Source organism: Lepidochelys kempii, chromosome 3, assembly GCF_965140265.1.
Source record: "Lepidochelys kempii isolate rLepKem1 chromosome 3, rLepKem1.hap2, whole genome shotgun sequence".
Classification (NCBI taxonomy): domain Eukaryota; kingdom Metazoa; phylum Chordata; order Testudines; family Cheloniidae; genus Lepidochelys; species Lepidochelys kempii.
The window spans coordinates 147,914,185-147,927,576 of record NC_133258.1 but is presented as its reverse complement, the minus strand read 5'-3'; the positions used below and the strand labels follow the sequence as shown (position 1 = coordinate 147,927,576).

Sequence of the window (13,392 nt, the reverse complement as noted above, 5' to 3'; positions counted from 1 at the left end):
TCATAAATCCCAAGCCTCTAGCCCCTTGGCCATGTTTATTCTAGAGGATTTTGCTTCTCTTGTGTGTTTATTCTAGAGGATTTTGCTTCTCTTGTGAATGAGGAGAGAGAGTCTTCACTGGAGCCATGATTTGCTTTTCTTTTGGAATGCCATGTTATTTTCTTATTATTATTTTTGACAGCATCCAAAAGTATGCTAGGTACGTCACACGTAACAGTTCGTGCTGTAGTTTCAGAAAACTGGAATTTTTAAGTACATAATGTGGTGAACTAATTTGCATATGATTCTTTAGCGACAATAAAAAAAACCTCCACCTTAGATGCAACAAGCCATTTGTGCAAAATTATACAACTGAGGCACAGTGGATTTCATTCCTGATCCCCACATACACGATCAGTTTAAGCCTTGAAACATGAGGATGATAATCTGTGCCCCTGAGAGAGAAACACATATAACTTTTATATGAAATATCACCTCACCACATTGCTGATAAATGCCTACAATGATCATCATAAGTGTGTTATTGTCACCTATCTCATATATATATATATTGTGTGTACACCCACACACACCCATGCACCCGGGAAGTACTGTATGCCATGCTTTGTACCTCCCTCCCTCTCCCATGAGAAGGAAACCCAAGACTTACTCCTAACACATTGAGGACCAGATCCAATCTTTCCATTGACCTCAGTGGAGCTGAGTAGCAGAAGGAGGATGGTTTCACAGAAATCTCACCTTAATAGGAAATATCACACTTTTTAAAAAGGTTGCTTCTGATTGTTCTTTACATGACAAATCTAGGTCTGGTCTTGTCTTGTCTGGCACTCTATGGATGGCTGTAAATCTACTGGCATTATTACCTCACAAGAAAGTGAAAAATGCAGAGAGAGGTAGGGATCTTTTTAGTCACAGTGTTTAAAATTTTTGGGGTTTTGTTTGTTTTTGTTAACACCTAGAGACACAGTAAAAAAAAAAAAAAAAAAAAAGCCCTAATAAACACTTGGGGGAAAGGCCTGAGATCCCCACTTCAGTTAAGGCATAAGAAAACTCACAAAACACAACTGAGACATCAATGAGGTTTTCCTCCAAGGAAGACCAGACTTGAAATCCCTGCTATTTCTAAGGTCAGAAACAAGCCTCAAACACTTCTGCCTCCTGTTTTTTTTTTGTTTGTTTTTGTTTTTTTAAGCCCAATTTTCAGGCCTTTTTTATGCAACAAAAACAAACAAAAAGGCTACAAACCCAATTTTATTTTTCCTTTGCAGGGTACCTGTAACATGTTTGTTATTACACCTATGTACAGTATACATACAAACCCCATGTCATGGAGCACTTCTGGGAGTTCATTGGGTCATGGGGAATTCGTAGTCAAATTTGTTGCTCTTTTTTTTATTCTGCAGTTTGATGACATCTTTCTGATATCAGGATGCCCAAAGCTGTACACAATATTCTAGACCTCATCTTCCAAGTGCTTCTGAGGGTGCTATGCTGCCAGGGAGATCATTGCAGAGGGGAAGGCTCTCCCTGTGGAGGCTGAGGGATCAGTGAGCTGAGGGGCAAAGTTTCCCGCAGATCCGCAGTCTACATGAGTTTAAGTGCTCACATGTCTCTTACATGGCCCCCAGTGTTCTCTGCCCCATGAGGGGAGAATTTGAGGAGACTTTGTATGATAAATGTCATGGAGTTTCCTGAAACCCATGGGAGAATTCAGAATGGCCTTTTGTAATCTGAGCATTGTCTAGAAGGATGTGTTCTTTATAATGCCCCCCCCCCATGCTGCTTACACTGAAGAGTCCTGTCTGTGGTAGCATAATTCCTGATGACTGAGAAAGGGTGCAGCTGAACCTCCTCTGAACACAGCCGAATTGCAAGAGCAGCCCAAGATGAGGTGTTCAGTACCATGTTCAGTACTGTTTCAGGAACCACAGCTATCCTTTTGCTGCAGGATAGCACTTTGTTCTCATTATTCCAGTTGGAAGCATAGGCCAGATTTTTTTTTGACTCAAGCAAAACTTCTCTCTTTTCTTGCTACCTGTTCAAAGCTCTAACAAGCCCTGCTGGTTTGGTACCTCGTTTAACTAGAGACTGTTTCATCCAGACATTTGCCTGTTACTGCAGAAAGCTCTGATGCTCCATGAATCCCAAACCTCTCGGCACCTTCCCTACATCCATTCGTTGGTCTCTGTCATGTACTTCTAGTACACTCTAGGTTGCAGGGCTGCTAATAGCAGGTCATGCTCTTGTACCAGATATGTACTGGCTACAGATATTCCTTTATAGAGAGAGATACTAGAGATTTGTCCCTGAGATCTTTTAATGCACTGCTAGGAATAGCTGCTGTGTGCTTAAGTATACTATAATAGTATAATATATTATAATTAACAATATAGTACAGTTTAACATTTTATTACATCTCCCTCATTACATTTTAAATTCCTAGCATTTACAAATTTGACACTATCATGCTATCTTTAAAGTTCAGTACAGATCAGTCTGCTAAGTGTCTCTGAATCACACTGGTTTTCTAATCACCCAAAGCAGCCCAAATATGTAACAGCTTGGTCATCTAGCTGTCCATTAGTTGCAACCACTGCCTGTAGTCAGTTTCAAATCTTTGAGTCTTTGTCTTCTTCTGCACCAGCCATCTGTAGTGTTTGCTCTGTTGATTGTTCTTTCTGAGAAAAAAAATGTAGGCATTGATGGTTTTTGTGAACTCTCCACTGTCAGTCTTGATCACATATGATCTGGGCACTGAATTATTTTTCTTTATGACAGCTGGCATTCTCCATCCCTTTTCCCCATCCAGTTTGACACAAACATGGTCACCAGGTTCTAGACCCTGAACTATATTCAGTAGCTGTTAGTGTTAATCTGTAGTTCAGAAGAGCAAGGAAAGGAACTTCCTGCTGTAGGATTTTCTTGGCTGTCTGTACAACTCTCTCAGCCTCTCCATTTACTTGTGGGTAATGTAAGCTGCTAGTAACATGATCAAAATCATATTTTGTTCAGAATGATTTAAATTCTGCTGCAGTGAATTGTGGTCCGTTTTCCATCACTAGTTGTTCTGGAATACCAAGATGAGCAAAATAACACTTCAGTTTCTCAATAATACTGCAAAATGTTATGTCTTTCAAGTACCTTACTTCTATATACACAGAAAAATAGTCCACTATGATCCGGGCATGATGTCCTCTGAATTTGCATAAATCTGCAGCTAGTCTCTTCCAAGGTCTGTCTTGTATGGTTCATCATTGTCTCTTGATGATCTCTTGTACTAGATCTCCTTTCAAAAGTCCAATGTCACCAAATTCTCCATGGAGTTCTTCCACTTTTCTCACTAGGCCCATCATGGCTTCCATGCTGCAGCTGAGAAGGATGTTGGCATTTGAGCTTTTGATCACATGTACTCTGAATGCAAAGCTTTTGTCTTTGTAAATTGTTTCTGTGGTGAACTGGTCCATACAGATCAGAATACCCCCAGGGCTAATCAGGGCTGTGTCAGGTGATTTCACTTCTGGGAGGGTTGAAGGTCATTGTCAATCCCTCCTGAGATGACTGTCATTTTTGTTCCTGAGTCAATTTTAAAGACAACAATCTTTCCATGAATACTCAGTTTCACTCTCCTGGCAGGCGCTGTGTCATTATATGTGATAAATACCAGAGACAATGGCCCTTGATTGTCTGTAATATTAGTCAACTTCCTGACTGCCTTGATATGGCAAACAGCTGCAAAATGTCCATATTTTGTGCATTTATAACACCTTGTGCCTTTGGCTAAATATTCATCTGTTGGGCTATGAATTTTTCCACATCTTGTATATTTAGAATTGAAGGCTTTGTAATTTGCCTTGGACTCCCTCACGGATTCAGGGCTTTTATGGTAATGACTTTTAGCTCTCATGCTGTGTCTATTTACAACTTCTAAGTTAGTTTCAGGTTTTTCAAGCTGCTCCTGTCTTTTGTTCTGCTGTTTGACTAGTTCAGACTGCTTTCCTATCTGTATAGTTGTGAGCAGATGTAAGTTTGTCTTTAATTGTAGTTGCTGTAGGAGGTTCTTGTCTGATAACCCAATAACCACTCTATCTCTAACATTTTCACTTTTTGCAGAGCAAAAATCACAGTTTTCAGCCAATGTATGCAGAGCTCTTACAAAAGATTAAACATTTTCTCTTGGTTCTTAAATTCTCTGACGAAACCATTCTCTTTCATAAACCACATTTCTCTGAGGTATAAAGTGTGCATCAGACCTAGCCAGAACCCTTTCATAGTCATCTTTGTGACTGTCTTCAGTAACGGCAAAAGATTTAAAGACATGTTCTAGCTGCTTCCCCATAACACAAATTAAAGAAGTTACCTGAATATCTCCAGTTTCAAGGTGCGAGTTTTGTAACAATGTAAAATCTTGAAAAATACTTCTTCCAGTCTGTCCATTCTGAAGGTGTATCAAAGCTGAAGTTCTCTAGGGCATTGAAGAGTGGCATGTTGATGAGATCTGCATCCTTTGTTACTTTGTTCCTGCTGTTCCTGCTCTCCACTGGCAACAGTTAGGTTGCCCTTACTTCTGACACCATGTCATGTACTCCTTGTACACAGTAGGTTCCATGGCTGCTGCTAGCAGACATGGACTAGCTACAGAGCTTCTTTCCCAGAGAGAGCTATACCAGATGTCTTCAGTCTAAGATCCTTGAATGCACTGCCAAGAATGCATTTGTTGATGGAAGGATCTCAGACAGTATCCCTTGCAGTCCATCTCCAATTCTCTTCCCAGGTCTTTGATTTTATCCCTTCACCCATTCCCCTGAATCTGTACCTCTGGCCTTGGCTCCTAGGAAACATCATACAATCCTGTTTGGATTACAGGGTATCTCTCTTCTGTAGAATGGTTGGCTTGGTTGGGTCAGCATAAAGAGGCTTCTTTGGAGTAGAATGTAGAGAAGGCTTTTATTAGTGGAAAAGTGGGTGTGGACAGATCAGCATAGGCTGTGCACTTGTGGCTTGGCTAATGTGGTGTATCAAGAGACAGAGCAAGAGTTATGCCCCTGGAAAGTGGCATGTGGTTTCATCACAGAAAGCAGCACCATTAGAATATCACTCTGAACTCATTTTTTTACACAATCACAATGCTTCCCCTAAACCCAGTGTTCCTGTTGTGTGCTTATGAGCACAAATCTATTACTTCCTCTTCCTTAGACTATTATGTAAGCGTGAATAATCATTTTCAGAAGTTACAGTTGAGCACATCATTACTGAGAGACTGAATCAGACAGGGCCCAAATTAACTTCAATCACGTCTTCAGCTTCCACACGTGCACAACCACATTCTCTCTCTTCCTCCATTCTCTCCATCTCCCATCTCTCCCTCCTCCTTGCTTTCCCTCTCAGCCTTCTCCTCTCTCTCTTTCGCAGTTTCTCTTCAGATCCCATTTCATTTTCTGCCCTATTCTATGTCCCTCAACTCTTACCAGCCTCTCCCCTATCAGGCTCAGCAGTTCAGGGCATTGTCACTCTTCCCTCCACTGATTTTTAAATATACCTGAACAACAGAAAAGAACGAGGAGTCCTTGTGGCACCTTAGAGACTAACAAATTTATTTGAGCTTAAGCTTTCGTAGGCTAAAACCCACTTCATCGGATGCATGCAGTGGAAAATACAGTAGGAAGATATATATATATACACAGAAAACATGAAACAATGGGTGTTATCATACACACTGTAATGAGAGTGATCAGTTAAGGTGAGCTATTACCAGCAGGAGAGAAAAAAAACCTTTTGTAGTGATAATCAAGTTGCGCCATTTCCAGCAGTTGACAAGAACGTGTGAGGAACAGTGGGGGGGAATAAACATGAGGAAATAGTTTTACTTTGTGTAAAGAAAAGGAATACTTGTGGCACCTTAATTTATTTGAGCATAAGCTTTCGTGAGCTATAGCTCACTTCATCAGATGCATTACTTTGTGTAATGACACATCCACTCCCAGTCTTTATTCAACAACACCTTGTCTAAATCATACCAGAGCTACAGTAGAGACAGCGGGGGTTGCTCAGGGGAAAGAAATGGCCGCACAAACTCAAAAGCCACTACAACAGATCCTGAAGCCCTACTCTCTTTGATGGGTGAAAACCAAGCAAGGACCTCAGGATTTACCTCAAAAGGCCTGTAGCTCGCTGATAGAGAAACTGAACCTGTGCCATTGAGCAAGCTAAACTAGGACTGTTAAGTGGGACATTTTCCTATCAATCTCCCATGTAAAACCCTCCTTCTAAGTTTGTGGGTGACCTTGAAGTAGATTGTTAGAGTTCCCTTTGGAGAATAAGAGGATCAGCTGGGTCAGGGGAGGGCAGGGAAGACCCGTAGCTGGTGGCTCCTTGTTTGCCTGCCTCACTGAGCTTTGTGATGACCACTTTAATCACAGCTGCACTGACCCAAGTGTCTGGTTCATCAAAAGAAACCCGAGCTCAGTGTCTATTCTGGGAAATTCAGTGAGAAGGGAAGGGGGTGGAGGTGGGGTGGGGGGTGGGAGTTTGATAGGAAGATACCGTTTCCATGGTTTCAGGCCTCTTTCTTTCTCAGTGCTCCCTCCCTCCTCTTCAGCAGCTAATTCCTCCTGCCCAGGGCTCAGGCCCAGCTCTCTGCCTCCTCACTGGGATTCACCTTTCCAGGCTAGGCACTGGCTCACAACACGACTCATCAAATCCTTCACTGTTGGAACAAGGGGGCAAATTCATCCCTGGCATTGACGTCAATTCATTTGCATTTGCTTACACCATGGCTGATTGTGACCCCGCCCCCTCCCGGTGTCTATTATTTGTTGTTCTTCCCACTGAGCTTTCAGGTTGTGCTTCCTGCTGCCAGCCTCCTCTTTCCCTCCAAATTGTGCTGCCCTCTCACATGGGTGAGGCCTGGCTAGATACACAAATTCACTGTTCAGAGACTTGCAAGAACACGGGGGAAAACCACTCCGTCACTAGCAAGGACAAAGCCTTCTCTCTCCTGTTCTTTCTCTTGGGGCAGGGAGTTCTCCAAGTTCACTCCATTTCCCTCTCTGAGCTCCCACTTCAAAGCCCCCCTCCTCCACCCCCCACTGCAGCAACCTTCTATCTGTTTTGGAGGAGAAGTGGACATGGACCCAGCTCTGCTCCAGGTCAGACGCAGAACGGGGTCACTGTGGTGGAAATTCCTTCCCAAGGGACTGAACACAGTCACAGCAGAGCTCCCAGCCCCTGTCAGCCTGGAGAGCAAGCGGCCAGGTGCAGGTCATTCTCTCTCACTCTCTTTCTCTCCTTCCCTAACTCGTTCCCCCCTGCCCACCCCCAGCTCCCATTCCTAGCAGGCCCTTTCCACAGAACACAAGAAGCAGCAGAATTCCCGGCCAGAGTCTGTTACGGCAAAGAGTCCATTCAGAGGTCTAGCCTCTTTTCACTGGGAACACCCCGGCCCCTTTTCCTGTGAAGGAGTGAGCGCAGCAGAGCTTAGAAACAGGCTCATGGATACAAGTCCCAACACAAGAGAGGGGGAAATGGGCCTGTAAAGCAGTCTACCCTGTCATTAAAATATGAAAAGGATTAAGCTTATCATCTGCTTAGGAAACAGAGGAGAAGTGGGAAGTGGCAGTGTAAGGGGCCTAAAGCTTAGTTTGCTTTTTATCCCTGGCGGGGAGAACTAAGCAGTGTTTACAAATATGCTGACAGCCCAGCACGGATCATGCTCCAAAAACACAACGTCTCTGCTCCAGGCCTGTCTTCAAGCCTCGGCATCGCCTCCCTACAGCCAGCAAGGACTAATAAATAAGAGCAGCGATCCAAAACATGACACAACTTTTGAGTGACAGTTTGCTGTGCCTGGTGGCACAGAGCGTGTCCACACATCCCACTGGCAATTGCTCTGGTAAAAAAATATTATTGTCTGTTCTGCAGTGGGATATTAAAGACCGCAAGGCACTTTGTGTAACAGTTGGGATTTAGCCAGAGCTCTGTGTTCCCCGTCTCTAAATGCTGTGATGCAATAGCTCTGCCATGGCCTGGGCACCCATTAGCTCCCATCCAGTAGGTATTTAGACCCTGTAAATGAGCATGATGCATGAGCTGGCCCCTCTGCACAGGAATGAATTACACCCAGAGAGCGTTTTGAAATCCTTTGGGATGAAAGGCGCTATATAAAGAATTACAATTTGTTATGATTAAAGATAACCTTGCCCTCTCCTCTCCTTCCCATGTACTCAGCCTGACTCGTACTTACTGGAAATTCACTCCTCCCACTGCCACTAGTTCCTAAGACCTGTTTATTTTGATCTCTAGAGGGTGCTAGAGAGCAATGTTTAACTTCCCTGACTAACAGACTATTTACTTGTGGTCCCTGTTGAGCATCTTTGTTAAACTAAGAAGTACCTTGGGGTAAGGGTCCCATTACACAGGTGGCTCTCCCATTCCTCATCACTCTCAAACTGAACACAAGTGGGGATTAGCCAGGGGCAGAGAGAGTGCTAGGGTACTCTTTGCCAGTCAGAGGCTATGGGGATCTGGGATGAGAGTGGAGGGGCCTTGGCACGGACACCTGTCAGCAACATCCACACTCTACATGCTGCTAGTCGACCCTTTAGTATTGCCCACTTCAATACCTCTGCAACACATATGCCTGGAAATTAGGTGCTCAGGTGCCAGGATGATGGGCATAGTATAAGAACCAGAATACAACAGCGGACAAGAAACTATTTTCTGTAATTGTGTTCTTCCAAGCCTTGGAGCAATGAACTGCTGTATCCAGTCAGGCAGGGTAGCACGGAGTGAGCCTTCGGCTACATCTACACTGGGACCTGGGGGTGCAATTCCCAGCGAATGTAGACATATCTGTACTCACTCTCATTGAGCTAGGGTACTAAAAATAGTAGTGTAGTTGCAGTAGCATGGGCAGCAGCGAGCAGCAGCATGGTCGAACCACCCCAAGAGGAAACTCACCTGGATCCCATGGGCGGCTAGCCGGTGCCACCACTCACCACTGCCCGTGCTACCATGGCTATGCTACTGTTTTTAGCCTGCTAGCTCAACGGCTACATGAGCTGGGAGTCACACCCCCAGCTCCAAGTGTAGATGTAGCCCTAGCATGAACACGCGCGCACACACACACACACAGCCTGTAATCTTTTCCAAAAATTGGATCATCCTGAACCTACCCAACTAGGAATTTATGCAAACTTCAGGCACTCTGCATGTTCAAACATAAAAGAAACATTTTTGCCCTTTACGCTTCCCCCGGGATGAGAATGAACAGCTGAGACCAGGCAGAAATGCCGGCCAGATTGATTATCTGAAAAATGACCAGCCCTGGTGGTGTTCATTCTCCTTTCTGTGTCAGGACCCAGGTAGAGTCGTGAAGCTTAGGAAAACCCTTCTGCTTCCAGCGAGAGGTGTTCCTCATTTTATTCCTTGACACGTTTTTCCTGAAGGTCACGGGTGCCCAATATTGTCAATGCTAAGGGGATGCGTTGGCATTTTGCCAAGTCTTCGAGGCCTGCATATTAACTAATATAAATGTACATAAGATTTTAATCAGAGCTAAATGTTCATAGTTATTATTTTTTCTTTGGACAGTAAAAGCACACTGCCCCTTCCAAAATACAGAGGAGAACAAACTAGGCTTTGAGAATGGCAAGGGAAGTAACAAGAGAAACTGGCCCAGCTTCTTTGCAACCAGCTTCATCCCCACTTTCACCTTGGGTGTGGTGACATGCACTATGCACTTCACAGTCAGTCAGGTAGACAGGAAAAGGCCCGCGAACTTTTGAATTTCAATTTCCTGTTTGGCCAGGGTGGCAAGCTGCAGGTGACCATGCAGAGCTCATCAGCAGAGGTGATCATGCAGAGCTCATCAGCAGAGGTGACCATGATGGAGTCCCAGAATTGCAAAAGAGCTCCAGCATGGACCAAACGGGAGGTACGGGATCTGATCGCTGTATGGGGAGAGGAATCCGTGCTTTCAGAACTCCATTCCAGTTTTCGAAATGCCAAAACATTTGTCAAAATCTCCCAGGGCATGAAGGACAGAGGCCATAACAGGGACCCGAAGCAGTGCCGCGTGAAACTTAAGGAGCTGAGGCAAGCCTACCAGAAAACCAGAGGTGAACAGCCGCTCCGGGTCAGAGCCCAAAATATGCCACTTCTATGATGAGCTGCATGCCATTTTAGGGTGTTCAGCCACCACTACCCCAGCCAGGTTGTTTGACTCCTTCAATGGAGATAGAAGCAACACAGAAGCAGGTTTTGGGGATGAGGAAGATGATGATGATGGGGTTGTAGATAGCTCACAGCAAGGAAGCGGAGAAACTGGTTTTCCCAACAGCCAGGAACTGTTTCTCACCCTGGACCTGGAGCCAGTACCCTCCAAACCCACCCAAGGCTGCCTCCTGGACCCACCAGGCGAAGAAGGAACCTCTGGTAGTGGACCTTTTAAAATACTATACATGGTTTAAAAGCAAGCATGTTTAATGATTAATTTGCCCTGGCATTCGCGGCTCTCCTGGATGTACTCCCAAAGCCTTTGCAAAAGGGGAGGGCAGCCTTATTCCATCCACCATGAAAGGACACTTTACCACTCCAGGCCAGTAGCACGTACTCGGGAATCACTGTAGAACAAAGCATTGCAGTGTATGATTGCTGGCGTTCAAACAACATCCGTTCTTTATGTCTCTGTGTTATCCTCAGGAGAGTGATATCATTCATGGTCACCTGGTTGAAATAGGGTGCTTTTCTTAAGGGGACATTCAGAGGTGCCCGTTCCTGCTGGGCTGTTTGCCTGTAGCTGAACAGAAATGTTCCCCGCTGTTAGCCATGGGGAGGGGGAAGGGTGGAGGAGCTAGCCACGCGCTGAGGGGAGGCAAAATGAGACCTTGGAACGAAAGCACATGTGCTATGTATGTAATGTTAACAGCAAGGTTTACCGTGAAAGAGTGTACCCATTGTTCTATAAAATGTGTCTTTTTAAATACCACTGTCCCTTTTTTATTTCTCCACCAGCTGCATGTGTTTCAGGGATCACAGGATCTTCTCCTTCCCAGAGGCTAGCGAAGATTAGAAGGCGAAGAAAATGCACTCGCGATGAAATGTTCTCTGAGCTCATGCTGTCCTCCCACACTGAAAGAGCACAGACGAACGCATGGAGGCAGACAATGTCAGAGTTCAGAAAAGCACAAAATGACTGGGAGGATAGGTGGTGGGCTGAAGAGAGTAAGTGGTGGGCTGAAGAAAGGGCTGAAGCTGAAAGGTGGTGGCAGCATGATGAGAGGAGGCAGGATTCAATGCTGAGGCTGCTGGAGGATTAAACTAATAAGCTCCAGCCTATGGTTGAGCTGCAGGAAAGGCAGCAGGAGCACAGACCACCGCTACAGCCACTGTGTAACCAACCACCCTCCTCCCCAAGTTCCATAGCCTCCTCACCCAGATGCCTGAGAACATGGTGCGGGGGCCTCCAGCCACCCAGCTCAGCCACTCCACTTCAGAGGATTGCCCAAGCAACAGAAGGCTGGCATTCAATAAGTTTTAAAGTTTTAAACTTTTAAAGTGCTGTGTAGCCTTTTCCTTCTCTCCTCCACCACCCCTCCTGGGCTACCTTGGTAGTTATCCCCCTATTTGTGTGATGAATTAATAAAGAATGCATGAATGTGAGGCAACAATGACTTTATTGCCTCTGCAAGCAGTGATCGAAGGGAGGAGGGGAGGGTGGTTAGCTTACAGGGAAGTAGAGTGAACCAAGGGGCGGGGGGGGGGGGTTTCATCAAGGAGAAACAAACAGAACTTTCACACCGTACCCTGTCCAGTCATGAAACTGGTTTTCAAAGCTTCTCTGATGCGCACCGCACTCTCCTGTGCTCTTCTAACTGCCCTGCTGTCTGGCTGTGAGTAACCAGCAGCCAGGCGATTTGCCTCAACCTCCCACCCCACCATAAACGTCTCCCCCTTACTCTCACAGATATTGTGGAGCGCACAGCAAGCAGTAATAACAGTGGGAATACTGGTTTCGCTGAGGTCTAACCGAGTCAGTAAACTGCACCAGCGCACTTTTAAACATCCAAATGCACATTCTACCACCATTCTGCACTTGCTCAGCCTGTAGTTAAACAGCTCCTGACTACTGTCCAGGCTGCCTGTGTATGGCTTCATAAGCCATGGCATTAACGGGTAGGCTGGGTCCCCAAGGATAACTATAGGCATTTCAACATTTTATTTATTTTCGGTTATTTTCTGGTCTGGGAATAAAGTCCCTTCCTGCAGCTCTTGAAACAGACCAGAGTTCCTGAAGATGCGAGCATCATGTACCTTTCCCAGCCATCCCACACTGATGTTGGTGAAACATCCCTTGTGATCCACCAGTGCTTGCAGCACTATTAAAAAGTACCCCTTGTGGTTTATGTACTCGCCAGCTTGGTGCTCCAGTGCCAAGTTAGGGATATGGGTTCCGTCTATGGCCCCACCACAGATAGGGAATCCCATTGCAGCAAAGCCATCCATTATGACCTCCACATTTCCTAGGGTCACTACCCTTGATAGCAGCAGATCTTTGATTGTGTTGGCTACTTGCATCACAGCAGCCCCCACAGTAGATTTGCCCACTCCAAATTGATTCCCGACTGACTGGTAGCTGTCTGACATTGCAAGCTTCCACAGGGCTATCACCACTCGCTTCTCAACTGTGAGGGCTGCTCTCATCTTGGTATTCATGCGCTTCAGGGCAGGGGAAAGCAAGTCACAAAGTTCCATGAAAGTGCCCTTACGCATGCGAAAGTTTCGCAGCCACTGGGAATCGTCCCAGACCTGCAACACTATGCTGTCCCACCAGTCTGTGCTTGTTTCCCGAGCCCAGAATCAGCGTTCCACCACATGAACCTGCCCCATTAGCACCATGATGCCCACATTGCCAGGGCCCATGCTTTGAGAGAAGTCTGTGTCCATGTCCTCATCACTCTCGTCACCACGCTGACGTAGCCTACTCGCCTGGTTTCGCTTTGCCAGGTTCTGGTGCTGCATATATTGCTGGATAATGCGTATGGTGTTTAATGTGCTCCCAATTGCCAAAGTGATCTGAGCGGGCTCCATGCTTGCCGTGGTATGGCGTCTGCACAGAAAAAAGGCGCGGAACAATTGTCTGCCATTACCCTGACAGAGGGAGGGGCGACTGACGACATGGCTTACAGGGTTGGCTTACAGGGAATTAAAATCAACAAAGGGGGTGGCTTAGCAAGAAACAGAATGGCCCCCTCAAGGTTAGAACTCAAAACTGGGTTTAGCAGGCTGTTGGGAGGAGAAAATGAATAAAAGACAAATCTGGTCTATTTCTTGTTTTGATCCACTTCATCTATCTTTATACATCTTGCTGGCAGCAGACTGTGCAGTATGACCGCT

At 45.5% G+C, this 13,392-nt stretch overlaps 1 long non-coding RNA gene across 1 annotated transcript in view; it reads left to right on the top strand.

Moving 5' to 3' along the window:
• LOC140909366 (uncharacterized) overlaps positions 1–11,658 on the top strand; it is a 29,245-nt gene extending 17,587 nt beyond the window's left edge. The window contains exon 2 of the long non-coding RNA XR_012158187.1: positions 11,011–11,658. This is a non-coding gene — a long non-coding RNA (uncharacterized lncRNA). The remainder of the gene's footprint in view (positions 1–11,010) is intronic.
• Positions 11,659–13,392: the final 1,734 nt, after the last annotated feature.